Below are 22,162 nucleotides of genomic sequence, written 5' to 3' on the forward strand. Positions count from 1 at the left end.
AATTTACTGCACACTACATAGTCTAAGGAATCCTAGTTTTAGAGATTTTTTTGTGTGATAGTTTGTGTGTTTTTCACTTCATCTGTTGGGCTTCAGTAGTGTGTTTACCTGAGAAGAACAGCAGGGTGTGACTGAGGTGGAGAGTGCAGTCTCACGGTCCACTGCACACCAGACACAGCACAGACTCCACAGTTAGCCTTCATGCCTTTAGTTTCTTTCTTTCTTCATTATGTTCTTTTCAGGGCTGAGTGATTTGAAGAAAATATTTCATTGTTCTAATTCTGGGGAATATTGCAAGAGTGATTTAAATTGAAAATATACTTTTTTAAAATTATATTAAATATTAGTTACATTCCAATTTATTAAAGTACAAGTCTGTGTAGTCAGGCTGGCAACTGGCCACTCAATCTCACGCATATCTGATTTCCATTTTATCCATGTAAGACATGCGCATAATAGGGCAAGCTGTTCACTGTGAATAAAGACACAAAGTTGACCAAACTAAATACAGAAAAAAACTACAGAGAAAAATGGTGGTTCAGAAGACAGATGACCTTTACGCAGCTGAACACAGCCATTTTAAAGAAGCTAATAAAGGCCGAGTGGCCAATGCTAACGCTAGCCAGAGCTCAGAGCTAGCCAGAGCTCAGAGCTAGCCAGAAGCTAGCAGCCAGGAGAAATATGGCGACAGGTAGAAAAAAAAGAAGGGTCAATATCTTTTAATCTGGTGAATGCATAAGCCTACTGGAAAATAATTGTTTTTACTTGTTTTGTTATATAAACCTAACATAAGCTAAGGTAAACTATATTAGGCGAAGGTGGATTTAGGCTACGTCCACACGTACGCGGGTATTTTTGAAAACGAAGATTTTCCGTTTTCGTTTATAAAAAAAATTCCGTCCACACATAAAAGCCAAAAACGAAGGAAAACGCTGCTAGGAACATGCCAAAGCAGCAGGTGGCACTATATTCCTATCCGTGTAGAAATGTTGGCCAATCAGAAGTCAATAAGCCTGAGTGGGAAAGAGTAAACAAAGATGGTGCATAGAAGCAGAACTGAGTCGTATGTGTGGAGGGACAGTAACTGTGTGTGTATATGTAAGCATTTAAACACTGCAGAGAGTAAAATTAACAGTAACAGTATTTTGTCTACGTCCGCCATTTCACCGAAACAATAACATGGTGCACAGTGTGACGTCAAAAAAGGCGCACACCTTTGACACTGCGTTTTCTCCGTTTACCTCGTCCACACGTAAACACAAAAACTGAGCTTTCGCAAATATCCCCCCTGGCAGGAGTTTTAAAAATCTCCGTTTTCAGTAACCGAAAACGCTGTTTACGTGTGGACGAAAGGCGCAAACACATAGAAAAATCTGCGTTTTCAAAAAGACGTAGCCTCAAAGTAGCTAATTTTAATATTTCTACCTATCCAGTAACAGAGTACTTTATTTTAAGTTGTACCAGATCCTGTAGCTTAATGCAGTTTTAGTAGAACTGGATTTTGTGTATATTTATACTTTTATAGTCACTATTTTATTCTGTGGAATAAATGCATCAGTGAAAGAATGTAAGAATGTATGTATGCTAGTCTGCTGAAACAGCTCTGCTCCAGTTTCAAGTATAGCGGCAATAAAGAAAACTTTATTTTTTTATCATATTATCTTTTGCTTATATGTGCTGTATGTGTGTATATGTAGTTCTTGAAAATCAGAATAGGCAAAATTGGTATTAGCAGGCTGAAATCACCCAAGAAAATTGGAATCGGTGCATATCTACCAATTTGTCTTATGAATTTATCACATTGCCGAATAACATTTTACTATATTCGTGATCTATTCAAGCTGCCTGAAACGCTTTTATAACAGCTTTCATTTTAACAAACATTTTTTTTACTTTAATAAATGGTTTGATTTCACTCCTCAATATTCATCCTCTACTCCCTTCTCCCTGTTTCCTCACATTTCTTCTCACGTCATTCTAAGCGATCAATAATCAATGTGCGTAGCGTGCCAAAGACAAGTCACCTGCTATCCTGTTTACAGTGACTGAACAATAGCCAAGCCTTTATCAACACGCAGCGAAGCACTCGGCGATCTACCCTTTGCTTGCTGGCTTAGCAGAGCTTCACACTCGGGGGACGATTTCCTCTCCCCCTGCCGTTTCTTTTCCCGTCCTTTCACAATCCCTCCACCCAGGCTGCTTAACCACGCTGCCTTCGAGTCATTTAGATTTCTCCCAAGTGGTTCAAATTTAGTTTGAACTTACAGGCTGGTTTAAACTGATGAATAGCTTTTATTGAACATGAATAAATTTAGGGATTGAGATTAGTCAGCTCCTTCTCTCTGATGATGTGAGTCCGCCAGAGGATGTGCTCAGCATTAAAAAACGGCACAAAAGGAAACAAAAATGTACACATCTTCGACTGAAAGACGTGGGAGGGAGGGTTTGTTCTCTGTGTGCTGATAGCTGGGGATCATGTACACCTTCTTATGAAAACACTAAGATGGATAGTGCATAAAATTTGTAATAATTGCCTAGGATTACTGTTGTGTTACTGTCCTGATGCAGTTCGGACATTTTCTTTGGTTTGCAGTCACAGTTCTTAATCTCTTGTACTTGTGTTGTCTTATCACTGATGTCAATCTTCTTCCTTGTCCATAACCTATCACTATTATTTAGCCTCTTCAAAATTAAAGCCCCTGACACAAGATCTCCCCCAGTGTGAGTAATATCACTGCCACTGACCTTCCCATCCTTCAAGTGGCCTGCGCATTGATCGATCCCGCTGATGGCCTTGGTGCTAATCTTCCAAGGGACCGACAAGAGGTGACGGTATTTCACCGTTCAATCTGATGCAATTACCCTGAAAATAAACACATTTTGGATGGCAGCTGACCTTCCAGTGAAGGAAGGTAGGTAGGTGGAATGTTTGTGCACTTAAATATGCCTATGTGAGGGGCGTTAGCCATCAATCAAGCTGCATCATAAAGAAAACATATCCTGTGTAAAGTGTCGAAGGAGAGAACAGTGGCTCCTTTATATTCCTGGAAAGACTTTAATGTCCCACAAGGTTTAAAATAGCTAAGTGCTACTATTTCACTACCCATTTCCTAATTATTTTTATATGTGACTCTAGATGAGAACCATTCAGATCATTTCACAATAATATGAAGCACTAAGAAACAAAAATTGCCACTGGGAAGAATATTACAACAGTTAAAACGAAAGTAATGTGATGAGAACCCATTTGCTAAATTGAATAATGAAATGTGTTGCAATCACTCTGCATTTAAGCAAGTGTAAGGAGAGCATATATATTATTATTTTTACTTTCATATTAAGATCGACCTAGCCCTTGTCTTTGCCATAGGGGAAAATCACAGTAGACTGTAAGTACGAAGCCTAAGAACTAAGACTTTTTTCTCCAGTTTTCAACAAGTATTCCACAACATATCTTTTACAGACATCCTCTAAGTGACTCTATAACCAACAGCACAATGAACACCACTGAGAGAAATCAATAATCAACAATAAGAGAGCTAAAATGACATTTCTAAATTCTTCTGTGTGATCAGGAGTTCGAGAGTTGCCCGTGCTTGTGCATTGAATATAAGGGTTGCTTCGAAAACTAGGCAATGTACTTAATACACTCATTGGTTACTTTATTGAGTACAGCTTTCTAGTACCAGGCTGGACTTCCTCTCGCTTTCAGAACCGCACAGATTTTGGTCTGGTCAAGATACTAACCCCAAATTGCTCTCCGATGCATCCATCGGAGTATGAATGTGTGTGAATGTTAGCTATGAAGCACTTAAAAAAATGTGCTTGTGCGAATGGTGGTGAATGGGTGAATGCACAAGTTGTGTAAAGCGCTTTGAGTGCTCAGATGAGTGGAAAAGCTATATAAGAACCAGTCCATTTACCAAAGGTGCTCTATTGGATTGAGATCTGGTGACTGTGGAGGCCGTTCAGGTGCAGTGAAGTCATGTTCAAGAAACCAGTTTGGGATGATCTGAGCTTTTAAACATGATGCGTTATCATCAGAATACGTGGATGGACATAGTGATCAAAGATACTCAGGTATACTGTGGTGTTTATATGATCATAAGTGGCCCAAGCAAAATATTTCTAAGCTTCTATTGACCAATTTTAGAGTAAACGTGTGAACTGTATGCTCAGTTTCTGGTTCTCGGCTGACAGGAGCAGAACCTGATGTGGCCTTCTACTGCAGTTCAATGTTGTAGATGCATACCTTGGATGTAAAAGCTAGTTATCTGAGTTACCTTTCTATCATCTCAAAGCAGTGTGGCCGTTTTTTTCTCTTAACTAACTGCTCAGCAGTGTAGAGGAAAAATATGGGCCTCGCGTCTGTGTATTCTCTTTGACGGACACTTTGTCTAACCAATATTCTTCCCTGCCACTTCCATGAGATAATATTTCCAAAGCGTGACAGCTGAAGCACAATTCAGTTGCAAACTTACCATCCACCTTGCTCTGTGACTGCCCTTTTAGGAGTCAACCCAATACACAACTGAATGCAGCGAGATGGGCATCTGCCTGTCCAGATGCACTATAGCACCCTGCCGGTTTTAAGCTAAAGGGACAGCGACAAGCACTTAGCTGGTCCCTCAGCAACCAATCCCATTTCCTTCCTCTTATCTAAAGTGACAAGAAGAGTTTTCCAGCCCTCCTTTGCCTGAGGCTCATCCTGCATTATCTCCCAGTGTACCAGCACCACTAGCTATCTCGTGTCCCTGATTCCCTGCGTCTAAAAATATGCTAAAAAGGATGATGGCATTGCTAGAAATTCAGTTGTGCGAGCCAGTTGTGCAGCATGGATGTTTTTCAAACTGCCGATCATATCGCAGGATGATGGACTCGGAGCAAGTGCATGCTTAGAGTATGAGGAGCTCAGCGGAGGCCCATTTTCCTGTATCTTATGCCATGTACTGCATTGCCCTTCCCACCAAAAGGCTGTAGTTACCCATCCGATAAAGAGTGTGTGTGGAGAATGCAAAGCGACAAAACATGAACTAAAGCAGACACCCTAATGAGATATTGATTGCCCACACTGATGTTTACACTTTTGCCTGTCTAATGCTCTCCGAGTCCACCAAAAACAATCAGCCATCTGTTCGAGCACATTCTTAACTCTGCTGTGCAATTTAGATGCATCAGATGTTTGAACGAGTTAAAGTCCCAGTTTTGATATGTAATTCAGCTGGTATGTCTCACAGATAATTAATACAATTTTACCTACTTTTCGTACTTTTATGTACTCTCCCTGCACATAAACAACCTCAAACAGCTGAATGAATATGCATGTGTGTTTTTAAGCAGTTTCACACTGAGTGACTCCGCCGTAGCGATGCTCTCACAACTAAATGTGACACTTCACGTACACAGTACATACTGCCCCCCCAACAAAAAGCACGAAAATGCAAGATTTTTAGCTGTTTTGACAAATCTGTTGACTCAAAGGCAACAAGCACAAAAACAATTTCTCCTTGAGAGACGAGCTTGAGAAAACCACAGCAATCTTAGCCCTTGTCCTTGTGGGGTTTTTTTTCTTCTTCTTCTACTTCTTCTTTACTGCTTAACACCAAACGGTGCCTTTTTTCCCTGAGTTCAATTAAAACGTGTATTAATTGTGAAAAAAGCCCCAGGGCCTCAAGTCATTTGGGTAGTATTCATTAGCCATGGTTTTATACTTTATAGCTCGTGAATGCAAAAACAGCGAATGATTGAAACTAATTTTTGTTCTAAACAACAAAGGAATGCTCACCCGAGCTCCCTGTTGTTTATGATATGGCCCCGCTGCCTAAAGTAAAGGCTGAGAGCTCCCATATAATGAACCCAGGAAGCTGCTCTTCTTTCAAAATCAATAGTGACGAGCTCCTTTAAAACTCTCAACTTTGAGCCTTTGATGCCCGAGAATACATTACTGCTGTTAACTAGGGCTCCCGTCCAGGCAATAAGCATGCAGCTCACTCTGCAGGCTCCATTTGCACCCCTCCCCTCCACACACACACGCCCCAAATCCACCACACAGACTTCCACAACTGCTGCTGCACCACAGCCAAGCCTACAAGTTGTTTTATTTATCACCCTGATCATTCTCGCTCAGCAAATTTATCAAATGTTACAGTTTTATTAAGGGTCATCGATAAATCCGTGGACTGGGCATGACAGTATGAGCTGTGAAGCATAAAGCTCTGGGCCTTCTGAGCACTACATCACCGCACAGCTCCGCCCCACTCCGTGAGCCATTTAAACCATTTCGCGCAACGCACGGTCTTCATAAAGTCGTCAGTTCTCATCTAGAAAAATATTACGGCGAAGGCCGCGGTGATAATGCAGGAAAATACAGGTTTCGGAGGTGTTTGCACACGCTTTCATTCTGCGTGCAGATGTTCCCGTGTGTTTGTGAAAATGTAAGGAAGAATAAATGTTATGCCGCTGAGTGGTTTTGGCCCCATGAACTCCACAAAAGCATCAAAGCCGGCTTGAATTAAAATCCACCCAGCTATAGGCTGCTTTTTGCCGCTGTGCTCATATTCACAGTCACACTGCAAACTGCCTCGGCTGTCAAGTGCAGGTGAATTTAACATTTGCTTTTAAGTATTTGCCCACGTTTCTCTGTACGTGTGTGTGTGTGCATTATGAATTGTGCAAGCAGTCTTCTCCAATGCACTACCCATCCACTGTCACATCCCGGGCCATAATCATATATGCGTTGGGCTTGTTAAGCACTTTCCCACGTTCTTTGCAGCACCAAACTGCAAATGCGAGGAATTAATTTTGAAGGAAAGCTTCGATTTTTGCCTCACTCTTCAACATTTACTAATTGGCAGCATTGTGTGCACAGTGCGGACCAGGAAGACAAAAAAAACAGAGGAAACAGTCAAATTCAGACTGTGAGAGGGAAACAAACGCTGAATAAGACAAGCTGACAGTGAAGAGACAATTCCCATGGGTCTTTTCTTTCATTTACTGATACGAAGGCTTTAAATGGTGTACTGAATCCCTTTTATGACAGAGGGGTGGTAATTTTAGCAACAGAATGACGGAGCCATCTCAGACTGGCGTGCGAGTATTTAAAATAGTTCACTTAACCACATGTGTGCGGTGACTCAACTGCACCGTAACACATTTTTGCTTAACGGGCATAAATTACATCTGTATTACTGCATCAATGTATTGAAATCCCGTGCGCAGGCTGTAAGGCTTTATATAGATTTAAGTGATGTATGCGGCTCATGGTCTCATGGCATTGATTGCATAAAGGGACGCCTGTCCCCAGTAGTGATATGTGCGAGATTACGTCTGTGCTGCACAGCCCTTAAGAGTAAGTGTATTATACGTGTTAGGTCTCATGTGGGAAGACACAGGGGCACAAAGCTATTTATACAGATTATAGCTGAGAATAAGGTGTGGAAGGGGATATGCTATATGTAAGATTGACTGATATACCGTCTAAAAACATCCAGGGTTAATTCAGGTCATATATTTAAGTGGAAATTCCAGAAAAGACAGCTGGTTCCAGCTCAAACGTTCCCAGTTTTTTGGTGTTCTTTCTTGTTTTCCATGTGTTGATCTTTTTGTATCACATCGGCTCCCGATTTCTGCAACTTACGTGTTTTATTTTGTGTATAGCATCACAGCCAAAGAAAAGAGCGCATTAGTTTGGAACGGAGTGGCTGCATTTAGTATGACTGCATGGTTATTTGGAGCACTTGGTGGGTTTAGTAACACCCACTAGATGGCTGCATATAATATCAAAGATCTACTACTGTGCTTAAGAACTGAAACCGCATGCTGTGTGTTAAAAAGAATCCTTTGGTAGTGCTCTCTAAGTGTGGTGCAGTGGTCACTATCAAAAGTTGTCTTCTGATCTCTCAGGAAGCATCTTGTAGCGCATTAATTTATTATCCACTGGCCCTCTCCCAGAGCGATGAATGCCTGGCACAAGCATGACCCACTTGTGTAGTTTTCTATGGGCCACGTTTGGCCTTTCCTGACAGTGTTGACTCAGGGTGAGGCTTAGCAACAGGCCCACATTATATGGCCAAGATGTCAGATATGTTCTGACCTATGGGTACTTGACAAGGAGACAGAAGTAGCCCAGAGCCACTGTCTGGGTTGTGTCTGACGGGTGGCTGTGCACCTCATACTGGGTAACACTAAATCTGACAAGCTTTTTAGTTTTCAGATGCTTAAACTTGTCCTCCTCCTGTGGCTGCTTGTCATTTTTGGTCACATTTTTTTGCTAACACTTTATACTACAGCCTGCAACTGTAAGACAAACATTAAAAACAAGGTTTTTGAGTACAAACAAACATTGAATAATAGAACATCCATCATGCAAATCAATATAATGCTTATTAAATATAGACGGAAAAAAACAAAAATATAAAAAGCCAAAATTAATGGACTAATTAATGGATAGCCTGCACCCTGATACTGTGTATCTATGATGTAAGATAGGAAAATATTGTTTGTTCATCTGCAAAATTACCAAGAAATTACGCAGTACGTAAAATTACTTGCACAATAATTTGTCTCCTTTCCTGTAAAAGTTATGCAACACTTAAAATTACTCGTGCACTAGGGCTGGGCGATATGGCCTAAAATCCATATCGCAGTATAATTTGAAGCATGTGCGGTAACGATATATATCGCGATATATTCTTTTCTTCTCTATATTTCTATATTATATTCTATATTGCTTTATCTCTATATTTTCTGCACTATAGGCACACTTAAAATCCTTTAATTTTCTCAAAAATCGACAGTGTGCCTTATAATCCGGTGCACCTTAAGTATGAATTCTGGTTGTGTTTACTGACGTCGAACCAATTTTATGTGATACACGGCGCTCAGAAATCTGTCAAAAATGTTTTGGTTCGACTTCAGTGATGCGACATCACTGAGAGTAAAAAACTGTTTAAATTCTTTCATCTTTAATAAAATCATCAGCGTAGCTGCTTTACCAGGTGTAACAATTAAGTTTAACATCCAGGCATCCATGAAGACAGAATTTATTCAATTTAACAGAGTTAGAAGTTAGCAGGAAGTTAGCTCGCTGGTTTCCACCTAAACATGATATAGCATGTTCTGACAGAGAGATTTCTGAAAAAATTAAAACGTACAGCTCTGCTACCACTTCCAACATCAATGAAGACAGAAAACAACAGTGACTTTTTTAGGGTTACTGAAGTTGAACTAGCTGGTATATAATGATGTGCTACGTGATCACTAGCGACACAGCTATGTTAGCGTAACATAAATACAGTGAAGCTGGAGGATGAACGCTAACTTTTTTTCAAGTTGATAAAAGTTAATGTGAGGGTTCCTGTTGGTTAGGGACAAATGCAATCGCATGGCAGGATGCTGTAAACGGACCAAACTTCAGTCAGGAGAACAACTGAGAACAATACGAGGTTAATTATTAACAACAACAACATGGGAATAGAGCAACTGCGAGAGAATTCAACATTAATGAATCAATGGTACAGAAGTGGAGGAAGCGCAGTTTATGGCTTTCCTCATATTCCAAAACGTTCTTCGTTTCTTCGCTATTACTGTCGCCCGGCATAATTTGCAGATGATATTGTTTGTAGCAGCTGCAATGCTTTCGACCAAAACAGGCACAGCTTGATGACACCATCAACATGCGCTATCGCGGTAGAGTGGAATAGTCAAAATCTCGACCTTTGGCCAAATTCATATTGTTTCTACTAGGGATGCACCGATACCGGTATCGGGTATCAGCCTCGATATCACACTTTCTTTAAATACCACATTTTTAACGAGTACTCGTACTCGTTAAAAGTCCCCCGATACCGAGGACCGATACCACGGTCTGAGACCCGTCTATGTTTGAGCGGCATGTAAGGGGTTAATCACAGGCGTCGAGTGCCCGCCCCCAGACCCCGAGTACTCGTACTCGTTTCCAAAAAAGTGGTATCGGTGCATCCCTAGTTTCTACCGTATACCGTTTATACTGCCCACCCCTATCATGCAAGACATAAATTTACTTACACATTAGTTAAAATTACTTACAAACTACAGTATAGTTATTTCTATGTTTCCTCTAAAACACAATGTTTGTGAGTAAATTTAATTACAACGTCATTTCAAATAAAATGCACTGAAATTAAATTTCATTACAGGGAAAGTATGCGCTTAGTTGTGTTTCATATTATAAAGTGTTATCCATTTTTTGATAACCTGTTAACATACTGCTAATATGTTTAATTTTTTAAAAAAAAACTTGGGGTCTCAATATGTAAAGTTGATTTTTACTAATTACATCCGTGTTCAGGTCTGCTGTGAGCCATGCGGAGGTGACCTTGGCCAGACTGTGAATTCTTCTTTGCTCATTGTTAGTATTTCTAAATACTGTCTCACCACTGAGACTGTCTTTTGGGAATTGTCCTAAATTAAACATTATCATTAATTTGAATGTAATTATAATAGCAAATCCGGAATTACTTATACATGCCGTTTTGGTGTTTTTGTATCATTTAAAGTATCCATTTGTGTTGCATCTCATATTATACATTGCTAACTTACAAAAAAATATCATTTCAGAATGTGATATAATGAAGAGCTATGATTGTTTGGACACAATCATCACCAACGGAGGAAATCACCTAAACTGTGGTCCTTCATGAACGTTTTTAAAGAATTTACTCAAACCCTTTTCCCTGTGTCAGTGTTGCTAATAGCTATACCTGTCATTTTTCTCATAGACAGTGACACTGCAAATTGGTAATTACAAAATGTCAGCAATCACAGCAGAAATTATGTTTGTCACACGCTCCCAAAATACAGATGGGTTTAGAGAAACATGCAGCTCCCCTATGACGTCAGCCGTGGCCTGTGAAAGCACATTTAAGCAGCAAGTTTCCATCAGACAGAAATACTAGTAAAAACTTCTATTACACAAAAACACTTGATACAGTTTGGACCACAGTTTGTCTTCAGATCTGTCTTAATTCTTCATAGTGCTGATTCAACAAGGTGCTGTAAAGATTCCCCAGAGATTTTGGTTCATATTGACAGGACGGCATCACACAGTTCACACATCCATGATGAAAAGCTCCTGTTCCGGCACATCCCGAAGGTGCTCTATTGGATTTAGATCTGGTGACTGTGAAGGTTTTTTGAGTACAGATAACTCATTGTTATGGTCAAGAAACCACTTTGATATGATTCGAGCTTTGTGACATGATGTGTTATCCAACTGAAAGCAGGAATCAGAAGATGGTACACTGTGGTCATAAAAGGATGGAAATAGTCAGCAACGATACTCAGGTAAGCTGTGGCATTTAAACAATGCTCACATGGTAGTGAAGAACCCAGGGTGTGTTAAGAAAATATCCCAGTAGCCTGAAAGATTGATACAAGCCAGGATGGATCCATGCTTTCATGCTCTTCACACCAGACTCTGACACTAACATCTGAAGGTATCCAATATGGTCTTCTGGTGCTGTAGTCCATCTGCTTCAAGGCTGCATATGTTGTCCTTTGATGCTCTTCTGCATACATAACAAGTGGTTATTTGAGCTACTGTTGCCAGTAACGCCTCAACAAGGCATTTTCACCGTAAGACCTGCAGCTCACTGGATATTTCCTCTTTTTCTGACCATTTTCTCTAAACCCCCCAAAATTGTTGTGTTGGAAAAGCAGATCAGCAGTTTCTAAAATACTCAGAGCAGCCCACCTGAAAACAACAACCATGCCACGTTCCCCGTGCCTGAATTCACCTTTCTCCCCCATTCTGATGCTCGATTTGAATGTCAGCAGGTTGTCTCAATGCGCCTAAACGCGTTGGTTTGCTTCCACGTGACTTGCTGATTAGATATAGAAGAAAGAAAGTGGCCGCTGAGTGCATTTGCTTTAGTCTGACCTCCTTCCTTACATTTGCTCTGCATTAAAGCTGGGGTATTTTGCAGACCTGCCGACTCAAGAAAACCTGATCGGCCCCCATTTGATAAAGGACTGATATAACTCACGCCTCTGCGCCAACACTGTAAATCGAGCCTGGAGTTGATTACCTTGGTATTAGTCCTGGAAGCAGAAGAAAACAGCAAGCCTCCCTCTCCAAGGTTCAAAAATACACCTACCAACAAGCTTGCTATTTCCCCTTGCTTCCAGCCTGTTTTGCTAAGCTTGGCTGATCACCTGCTCGCTCTAGGGTTCTATTTAATGCACAGACATGGGGGCACATATAGATGTTATCTGACTGTTGAAGTGTGCAAATACAGGTTTTTTATTCTTCTTTTTCTGTTGATATTTGTTTAAGACACGGCTTTATCTAAAGACTCGTCTCAAAGTCCCTGATGACTCTTGCGTGTTAACACTCCAGCCATCTCTGCGCTTTGTTCAGCAGCTGATACTTTTGTTCTTGACAGTGCGAGAATAGAACAGTCTGGTTCGTCTCCTGTAACTCTCCTGTGCCTATTTCTTTTTTACATATAAGAGAAGCACCACTTTCCTTTACCTGCTCGACACGTTTTTTTCCCCTGCTCCGTACTTGTTTTGCCCCTTCACACACACTTTTGATGAAAGGCATCACATAATGTTTTGGAGGGGAAAGCTTTGCTGCAAAATTGCACTAAAATACTGTAAATAATGATTTCCTTTATTTCACATGCTGTATCACCCCACAGCGTTCCCTGACAGCACAGAGGGGAAACAAAACAACAGGAAAAATAGAGGAAAAAAAAGAAACTTGACCAGACACAGCTCACATATGCACACACCACTTGACTGGGGGGGAGACAGAAGCACAATCAGCAAAGCCATTTTTAATGAGCCTCTTCCTCTCTCCATCTATCAGAATGGAATTAGGACAGCACTCAGCGGATGAGGGGAGGGACGCTGGGAGAATGGGGGCACATGACTGAAGGAAAAAAAAAGTCTTCATTAAGGACAGTGAAGTAGAGGTGGGAGGAGAGAGCGAGGGGGGGAGACTTAAGTGATCTAGAAATGCTTCTCCTCTCCTCCTCCTTCCACCACCTAATCAGGGAGCCAAAGTTATGCCAGTCAGAGCGGTTGTTATTCCAGCTAATCCCTCATCACGCCGTTTCATCAGGTTTGGCATTTGGCTATCTGCATTAATTAGATGTTCGAATGGACACAGCATTAATAACTGACAGATAATGAGAAGCGGTACGGCGCGGCCGTATCCCCTCACAATCACGCTCCCTTTGTCAGCGCTGATACCTCTGCGCTTAAAACACTGCATCGTGTTTACCTGCACCGGATTTCATTTATTGATGATTCAGGCTGTTTTTAGTGCCAGTGGTGATAATGTACTGTCTGCACTTTGGGAGATAAGTGTGTTCAGGCGCGATAGTTTGGACTTGTTCAGAATGTCTCTCCTTCTGTCTCCTTCGCTATTTTTATCTCCGCTCTCCTTCCAAATTTTTCTTCCGCTTTCTACTTTTCTTTTATCCCACATTTCTCCTTACTCCCCTTGCCATTCTCTCCCATTTCCTCTATCTCACCTGTCTTTCTCTTTTTTTTTTTCACAGCTTCCCAGAGGATAGCAAGAACCCCTATCTCTCTTTTGCACACTCTCTTCACTTTTAGGCTGTCTTCTCCCTCCCCACCTCCCATGACTCTCTCCTTCATCCATATCAACACCAGGTGAATAGCTCCTCTCTCTAATATCCATTCACAGTCCCCCTTCTTCTTCTTCTTCTTCTCAACTGCCTCTCCTTCCCTGCTTGTGTTTCACTCTCGCTGCACCGCTTTCAAGTTGCACTCGCTTTAATATTCTGCTATCCATCCTCCTTTGTCTCCTCCCTGCCTTCCTTCACGTTCTCCTTCCTTCTTTAGTATTCCGTCAGTCATTGCCAAGTGAATGGTGATGCACTCCATCACAGGTCCCAGATCACCTGCAATCACAGAAAGCGTAGCGTCCTTGACTTTACTGTCTGCTCTTATAAATGCCGGTGCATCTTCACCTAAAGCGATCACGTGCGATATGTTACGTTCATTATTTCCCAACATTTCGAGTGATTTATTTCACTCTTGTTGCAGTCTTTAGAGCTGAATCCTTTACCAAACAGGACACGCCGACTAAGAGCACATTCTTATTTACAAGAGCAGCCCAGGGAGAGAAAGGGCCGGTTCACACCCACCTGGGAGATGCCTGAGACGAGCTTCTTTGGAACAGATGGAGTGTCTTTCTAAAGGAGTGCTTCAAAGAGGTGTCTCAATTTTCGCTTTTACCCTTTCATTGTTTCTTCTTACGGACCAGCACACAGCTGTGTTCTGCCGTACAGCGACGCCGCCATTTCATTAGGGGCATGTCATGGCGACAGTGTTTACTGGTAGCAATGGGAGTTGGATTGACAATACTGGGCGTTTGCCTCCAGTTACTGATGAAAGAACCTTGTATTTATTTTGGTCTTATTTGGATTGTACCATTTGTGATGCTAGCTTTGTGCACAGAAGGTGTCACAGGCTGGGTCTCCGACCCAGCACTTTGAGCTTTCTTTGTATTGTTCTCATTTTTTGAGATGTTGTTAGTTTTGTGTTATTTCCTATTTGCCTTTAGTTTAGGCAGTTATTGTTCCTGGGTTTTCTATGTTTTGGGGTTTTCTATTTATTTCATCACGTATTAGGTCTGTTAAGTTGTGTTGTCATTTCCTGTTTTATTCTGACAATGTCATGTGTTCTTTGTTCATTGTATTTAGCTTTCCTCTCCTGGTCCTGTCATTAGGTTTATGTCTGTCAGCTGTTTTCCCCCATGTGTCGCCACTTCCCCTGATCACCTCATGTCTGTATTTAAGCCTTTTGTTTTCTTCATGCCATTGTCAGTTCGTCTGTTTATTCTCACCAGAATCATGGTCATAGTCATAGCCTGTTTATTTTCCACCTCGGTCATAGTTATAGTTTTTGGTCTTAGTACCTTTAGTGTTTTGTTTCTTAGTGTTTTGTCAGTTCAGTGTTTTGTTTCTTAGTGTTTTGCCTGTTTGCTTTGGTCTCTTGGTTTATTTCCTGCCGTCATCGCAATAAAGGTTCACTTTTCTGTTAATCATTACTATCCCTCGTCATCATCTGCTTTTGGGTCCTGCTTCCGCACACATCGGCGCACCCCGCCGTGACAGAACGAACTGACCAGTCATGGACCCAGCAGACTCTGCTCTCACCGAGTGTCTGGAGGAGATGGCTCAGATCCAAGCGATCCTCAACCGCGTCCTCACAGCGCCCGATTTGAAGAGCAAGCTGGTAATGATTAACACTGCTGAAGCTATTATGGAGAGGGATCCCCGCCTTCTCCAGCTCCCGGACTCACCTGCCATCGTTGATGCCTTTACGAGGATAAAGGAGATGCTGCAGGCCCAGGGACTGTCGAGTCAGGAAATGGCTTCCAGCACCCACCAGTCACAACAACCCCACAATCAGTCATCTCCATTGCTGCCTCCGGAACCTGAGTGTGTTCGTGTCGGTTCGCTGAGATTCGCCGCAGCGTCACCACCTCTCAGCTCACCAGTTTCCACGCCCTCATCACAGTCTCGCCATACTCCTGTCACAGTTCAGCGCGAGGAAGCGCCGCACACCATAGACTTGGACGACGACGAGCGCCAGTCTATATTCTGCGCTCTCTTGGAGGAGGAGCTCCGGTGGAAGCCGTGGCTCATTCCGGAGCACGAGCACTCTTTCCGGGGAACTCGACTGGCTCTCGGGGGACCTCGGAGTTACCAAGGACTTCCACCCATCGCTCCGCCGTCTTCCACTCCTAAGAAAAAGCGGCGTGCGCGCCACCGACGCTCCGTATCACAAACGCAAGTGAGTGATTACATTTTGGCTCCTCATGTTTTCTCTCAGGAAGTTGTTGAAATTGACACTACTTTTCCGGTTAATGAGCCCGGCTATACAGAGACTGTTTGCCCTGGAAAAGCTAGCCATCAGGCTCAGCTAAGCTGCTGTGGTACTGCTATCCAGGCCGGTTTGGAGCCGGAGACGGAGGTACAGCTGGTGCAGCCGATTTCAGTGTCAGCCGGAGGGCCCGGGGAGCCCGTCCGGCCTCATGTTTCGTCTGCTGGAGGTTCAGGAGAACCCAGCCAGCCTCATGTTTCGTTTGCCGGAGGTTCAGGAGAACCCAGCCAGCTTCATGCTTCGTCTGCTGAAGGTTCAGGAGAACCACACCAGCCTCATGCCTTGTCAGCTGGAGGGCCCGAGGAGCCCATCCAGCCTCATGCCTCGTCAGCTGGAGGGCCCGGGGAGCCCATCCAGCCTCATGCCTCGTCAGCTGGAGGGCCCGGGGAGCCCGTCCAGCCTCATGCCACGTCAGCTGGAGGGCCCAAGGAGCCCGTTCAGCCTCACGCTTCGTCAGCTGGAGGGCCTGAGGAGCCCGTCCAGCCACCTTCTGCTTCACCACCTGTGGCTGCCTCACTGTCACCTGGTTCTGCCTCTGCTACGCCCGGTCCAGCTCCGGTCTGTGCTTCGCCCGGTCCAGCTCCAGCCTGTGCTTCGTCAGCCGCAGCCTCAGAGCCTTCGTCCTCGTCTGGTCCGGCCTCGTCAGAGTCTTCAGCTCCGGCCTCGTCAGAGTCTTCAGCTCCGGCCTCGTCAGAGTCTTCAGCTCCGGCCTCGTCAGAGTCTTCAGCTCCGGCCTCGTCCGGCCTGTGCTTCTGCTACGCCTGGTCCGGCCTGTGCCTCTGCTTCGGCCTCGTCAGAGTCTTCGGCCTCGCCTGGTCCGGCCTCTGCCTGTGCTTTAGCGTCGCCTGGTCCTGTGCCCTCCAAGCCTCGGCCGGTACGCCTGACACTTGGGCGCTGCCGCCGCCTTCCGCACGGTCGGCCGCCTGAACTGTTTCTACGCCGTTGCCGTCCGCACGGTCGGCCCCCTGAACGGTTTCCATGTCGCCGCCGTTGCCGTCCGCACGGACGGCCCCCTGATCGCATGAACTATGACTTTCTGGACCGTCACCCTCCGGGTCGGCCCCCTGAGGAGTCATGAACTGTTCCCTGCGCTCCTGTGATTTTGATGGACTTTTTGTTTTTTTGGCCTTGTTTCTGGCCCTCCGACCTGGACCCCCGCCGCCCGCCCTTGGTGGGTTGTTTTTGGTTTTGTTTTTCGAGGTTTTGGGGCGTCTGGAATCCGCCCTTAAGGGGGGGGCTCTGTCACAGGCTGGGTCTCCGACCCAGCACTTTGAGCTTTCTTTGTATTGTTCTCATTTTTTGAGATGTTGTTAGTTTTGTGTTATTTCCTATTTGCCTTTAGTTTAGGCAGTTATTGTTCCTGGGTTTTCTATGTTTTGGGGTTTTCTATTTATTTCATCACGTATTAGGTCTGTTAAGTTGTGTTGTCATTTCCTGTTTTATTCTGACAATGTCATGTGTTCTTTGTTCATTGTATTTAGCTTTCCTCTCCTGGTCCTGTCATTAGGTTTATGTCTGTCAGCTGTTTTCCCCCATGTGTCGCCACTTCCCCTGATCACCTCATGTCTGTATTTAAGCCTTTTGTTTTCTTCATGCCATTGTCAGTTCGTCTGTTTATTCTCACCAGAATCATGGTCATAGTCATAGCCTGTTTATTTTCCACCTCGGTCATAGTTATAGTTTTTGGTCTTAGTACCTTTAGTGTTTTGTTTCTTAGTGTTTTGTCAGTTCAGTGTTTTGTTTCTTAGTGTTTTGCCTGTTTGCTTTGGTCTCTTGGTTTATTTCCTGCCGTCATCGCAATAAAGGTTCACTTTTCTGTTAATCATTACTATCCCTCGTCATCATCTGCTTTTGGGTCCTGCTTCCGCACACATCGGCGCACCCCGCCGTGACAGAAGGTTGAGTGATTGTGGTTATTCTGTGTGGCCATCACAATCCTTAGAGAGTCTCTCGGCCTACTACTAATAAACAAGAAAATACAGGATGGCAATCTTCTTCTTAAGTAAAATTGGTGGTTGCCTAGTGATTGGCATGAATTTTTTTCACATTTAAAGACCGATTGCAAGTAGTTACATCGACCAGCTGATCACCCAGAGGTTGAGCGTGCAACACCCACCACCTCTCATTTTTGATCGCAAAGCGATTGCACGTTGCCTGTCTCCAAACAATTGCAATTGCCACTGGCTGCAGTCACTCATCAACTGCTAACACACAGCAATTAGTTGGAGTCGGTCCGTGTCAATGAATCAGCTAGTTTCCATCTGGTTGTTTCCTGGTTATATCCATATTAAAAAGCAAAAATGCCAAGCGCCTGTGTCATTTTGCATTTAAATTGCTGTCCTGCAGCAGATGCATCACTATTTTTAAAGCAAACAGAAGGTTTCTACGTTCTGGCTGGACTCTGTATGGACTGTGTATGTAGACTCCTGATTTTTATCACAGCTGCAACTTCACTGCACATGTTTGCAATAGTTTTGGCTTCTAAACACAGATGCATGAGCAATATTATGCTCACAGACTCTGACGTAGCTTCCAAAGTGAAGGAGGAAGTGACACTCTAATGAGCATCAGGGGGCAGCTTCCCACTGGTTGCAAAAAGCCTTAGCTCTGTTAATCTATGACCTCAGTAAACACTTTGCAGATGAGTTTATAGTCACAGTTCCTGACTTTAACTATTATTGAATACAAGATGATCATTTTGTAAGTTGAGGTTCTCTTTAGAGACAAAAAGAAAGGTAGAGCAAGGTATGCTTTAGGGTGGGCCTACCTTATGATTGACCTTATAATGTGAGGAAGAGCAAAACGTTACATAAAGCAGTGATGAAGTCAGATAATTAAAACATCAGGACTGCTTCGGTCAGACACAGCTTGAATGAAGTTAAGCAGCTGCATACTTCTCTCTGTGATGTGGAGTACTGGTATTGGGAACAAAGTCTTTTGAGTTCCTGTCACAAAGAAGCGTTACATTGAAAGCAGAAGTCTTAAGACAGCTTCACCCTCAGTAATCTTGAGTTGACTTCCGATAGCCCCTTGGATTCGTGTATATCCACCAGCCAATCCTCCCTTCCCTTCACGTTTCCATTTATTTCTCCATATGTGGTTTTCCCATCCATCCCTCATCGTCAGACACGAGGGTTCTTTCATTAAGGATTCGGATGATGTGTGGTGGCTGGGTTTTTAGAAACCTTCATTTGTGAACATGTCTCTTTCTTCTTTCTCTTCCACTCTTCCCTGCCATTGTAAACAACTGATTATGCCTTTGAGTTATTCCATCACGTCCTTTTTTTTTCTCTTTCCCAACCTAATGATTCTTGTCATGGCACCGAGCTGAAAATTGAGGCTCTCTCAGATCCCCCAGTGTAACTCAGCCTTTATCTTTCAACTTTCAAATCCCAGAAGCTCCTTAAGTCCTCTCTTAAGTCAGCACCAAAAGCCAAATCTCTCAGTCAATTTACCAGCCAGCCTAGTCGTCATTATTTTGCGCTCGCTGCCATGATCTTACTATCATTAAAATTCATCCCTTACATAACCATCAAGGACGCGATACCGCTCACTGCGAAGAACAGAATACACAGTGTGTGCAAACAAACACACACACATGCGCGCTTGCAGTTTATTTTTATGTTTTTATACACTTATTTACTCTCCCCCATTTTGGCAGAAGCGGTGATTCAAAAGGAATGGATGCTCGGTAAGCGCGAGCCCTGTGTGAAATATTCAAATGGCGCCCTATTTACATAGGCTGGAGAGTTTCTCTCCCACTGCCATCACATGTTTGTTATGTGATATAAAAAGAGAGACAGCGGCAACTCCAGAGACCTCATCCCCATATATTATGCGCCAAGCGCATTCTTTTTATAGCAAGTATAAACACATTAGTTTGCTGCATTAAAATCCACTCAAAATGTTGGCAGTTGTCAGGGTTTGGACAAAAGATACGCCATGTCTTCCTTTACAATAGGTGAAGTGTGTGTGTGTGTCTTTGGTGAAGGATAGAGTGTTTGAAGAGACTAGCAGTAGAGAGTTTGTTGTGTGTGCTTATGCAAAGATCCAGTGTGCTCCCACACCTGTGTGCGAAGGAGCACTTCTCAGTGTGTTTGTGTGTGTGTGTGTTCGGCCGCGCTGCCAGACGGCTGCTATCTTTGCAAGTCAGACGGGCAGAGAGGCTGCCGAGGCACGCCAAACGTTTGAAGTGCTATTCTCTCCCAGAAGTTCGATCCACCCCGAGGAAATTTGTCATGTTGTTCTACCTTTCTGATTCCCATATGGCGGGGTTGAGTGGAAGGGTATTTGTCCTTATTTGCTGTCAGCGTCTCAATACACACAAACACTGGTTAAAGTAACTAAGAAATTAGTTTTTCGCCTCGCTGCATTTTTTCCCCTTCTCCTGTTAGTTTAATATTTTCATTCAGCCAGCATCCATCATTCGGTCGTTCATTCCGGGTGGGTTTTTTTTCCCAACCAAATGACTCAACAAACGCTGATAGCCTCAATATTTTCCACCACAGAATATATCCTCTCGCCATTAACTCTGAACCGAATGTCTTCCTTTTCAATAGTTAATTAACCCGCACCCTCCTCCTTTCGCTTCCCATATTAACGCGAGCGACTCCTTCGCGACCCATCGAGACCTCTAACCAGTAAGTGAAAATGAGACGGAAAGGAGAAGATGAAAGGGCGGCGAAAGAGAGACGTAGATGGCAAAAAAGAGAGAGAGAGAGAGGGGCATGTTGTCTAGAGCCAGAGAACCTCAAGAGTGATTCAGCCATTGTTACTCATCCCCTCCTTTTTGCAAGAGGGCTCATGTCATGAGTATTTTAAGTGCTCTCCATTCCGTTGTTCTCCTTTAATCCTGTTAGATAACTCTTTTTCTCCCTCCTCCTTCTGAGTCTTTCTATTTCTTCTCTTTCCTCCTCCGCTCCCCCGCTGCCCACTCAGCAAACGGCGAGTCTTATGCTTTCTGCCACAAGGAAAAGATAGCATGCCTAAACAAGGTAGAGAAGGAGAAAAAAAGAGGGGGGGGGGAGAGGAAGTGGAAGGGAGGAATGCAGGAGAGGGGAAATGACAAAGATGTGGCAGTACTGGTAGGTGTTGGAGAAATGCACTGGCGAGTGCAGGATCATTTTTTATGAGGAGGGATGAGCGTGGACGAGAGCCAAGGCAGTGGCGAGTGGGTTGTGGAGTGGAGCCTGCACCGCAGCTTGCTGTTAGGACGCAGCGAGTTTGATTTGAAATGCGCGTAACTTGGAAGGTGTTTTAAAATTCACAATCTGAATAATTAAAAACAAACTAAAAAAAGTAGCCAGACTCGGCGCGACGGGACGCCTCTCTGCGTTTGATCCCGTTCTCCATCACGCTCGTTCAAACAATCCTGCACGTGGCTAACGCGGACACGCGCAATTTACACAAACGCAACAAGCGCTCTGGCATGAAAGTGCATTTGTAACGTTAAGACAGAGCTGCCTTTTCCCGTTGCCACCTTCTTTTTTTCTAAACATCTGATGATAGTAGGTTGAATCACACTTAGATCCAAACAATACGTGATGCAATGTTTCAAACCTGCCTTGTAACCACTGTGCGAAACCATCAACACTCCATCAGCCTCAAAAGAAGTCTGCTTAACATAAAATACATTTCCCACAAGCCAGCAGTTGCCAGCCCCGTCGTTTTGCATGAGGACTATCGCAAATGAGGAAGCGGCGGCGGTAGGCGTTGCTTCGCCCAGACGAGGTAGCCACTTAGCACAGGTGAGGTGGGGCAGCCACATTTTTGCAGCTCTTTCTGTGGGAGAGGGCAGAAAAAATGGATCACAGCAGTACAGGAAGATTTGCTTAAACCAATAGCACAGACTAGTGGTGAATGCTTAGAATTTCATGAAAGCTGCAAGTCTTGGATCTGTGCGTTATTTTCTTTTTTTTCTTTTTTTTTAGCATTTTCAGTTACATTCAGTCAAACTCAACAACCCTGAAATCAGCCATCATTGAATGTGTGTAATTTCCACTGATATATGGTTATTGCATTTAAGCAACTCCATCACCACCACTTACTTAAACAAGCCCAAACCTCCTCATTTGCATTCCGAGCACCTGACGGATCCCTCGCTTCCTCTCTCTGCCAAAGAAATTAATTCAACACAAAGAGGAGGTGGGAGGGGCTGGCACTTGTGCTGGGAAGGATTTGCATGACCCAAAAATGCCCTGCCTCTTCTCTGACTCCATAAATCAAAGGGATAGAGAGAATCCCCCCGATGCCTCCTTTC

At 43.6% G+C, this 22,162-nt stretch overlaps 1 protein-coding gene across 14 annotated transcripts in view; it reads left to right on the forward strand.

Annotated features, from left to right (window-relative positions):
- The window catches only part of LOC146675136 (receptor-type tyrosine-protein phosphatase delta-like), a 419,238-nt gene that overhangs the window by 136,787 nt on the left and 260,289 nt on the right, over positions 1–22,162 (forward strand). The gene's annotated exons all lie outside the window — the stretch shown is intronic.

Source organism: Rhamphochromis longiceps, linkage group LG3 (genome assembly GCF_057381845.1).
Source record: "Rhamphochromis longiceps isolate RC_006_pf linkage group LG3, R_longiceps_female_GT1.1, whole genome shotgun sequence".
Taxonomy (NCBI): domain Eukaryota; kingdom Metazoa; phylum Chordata; class Actinopteri; order Cichliformes; family Cichlidae; genus Rhamphochromis; species Rhamphochromis longiceps.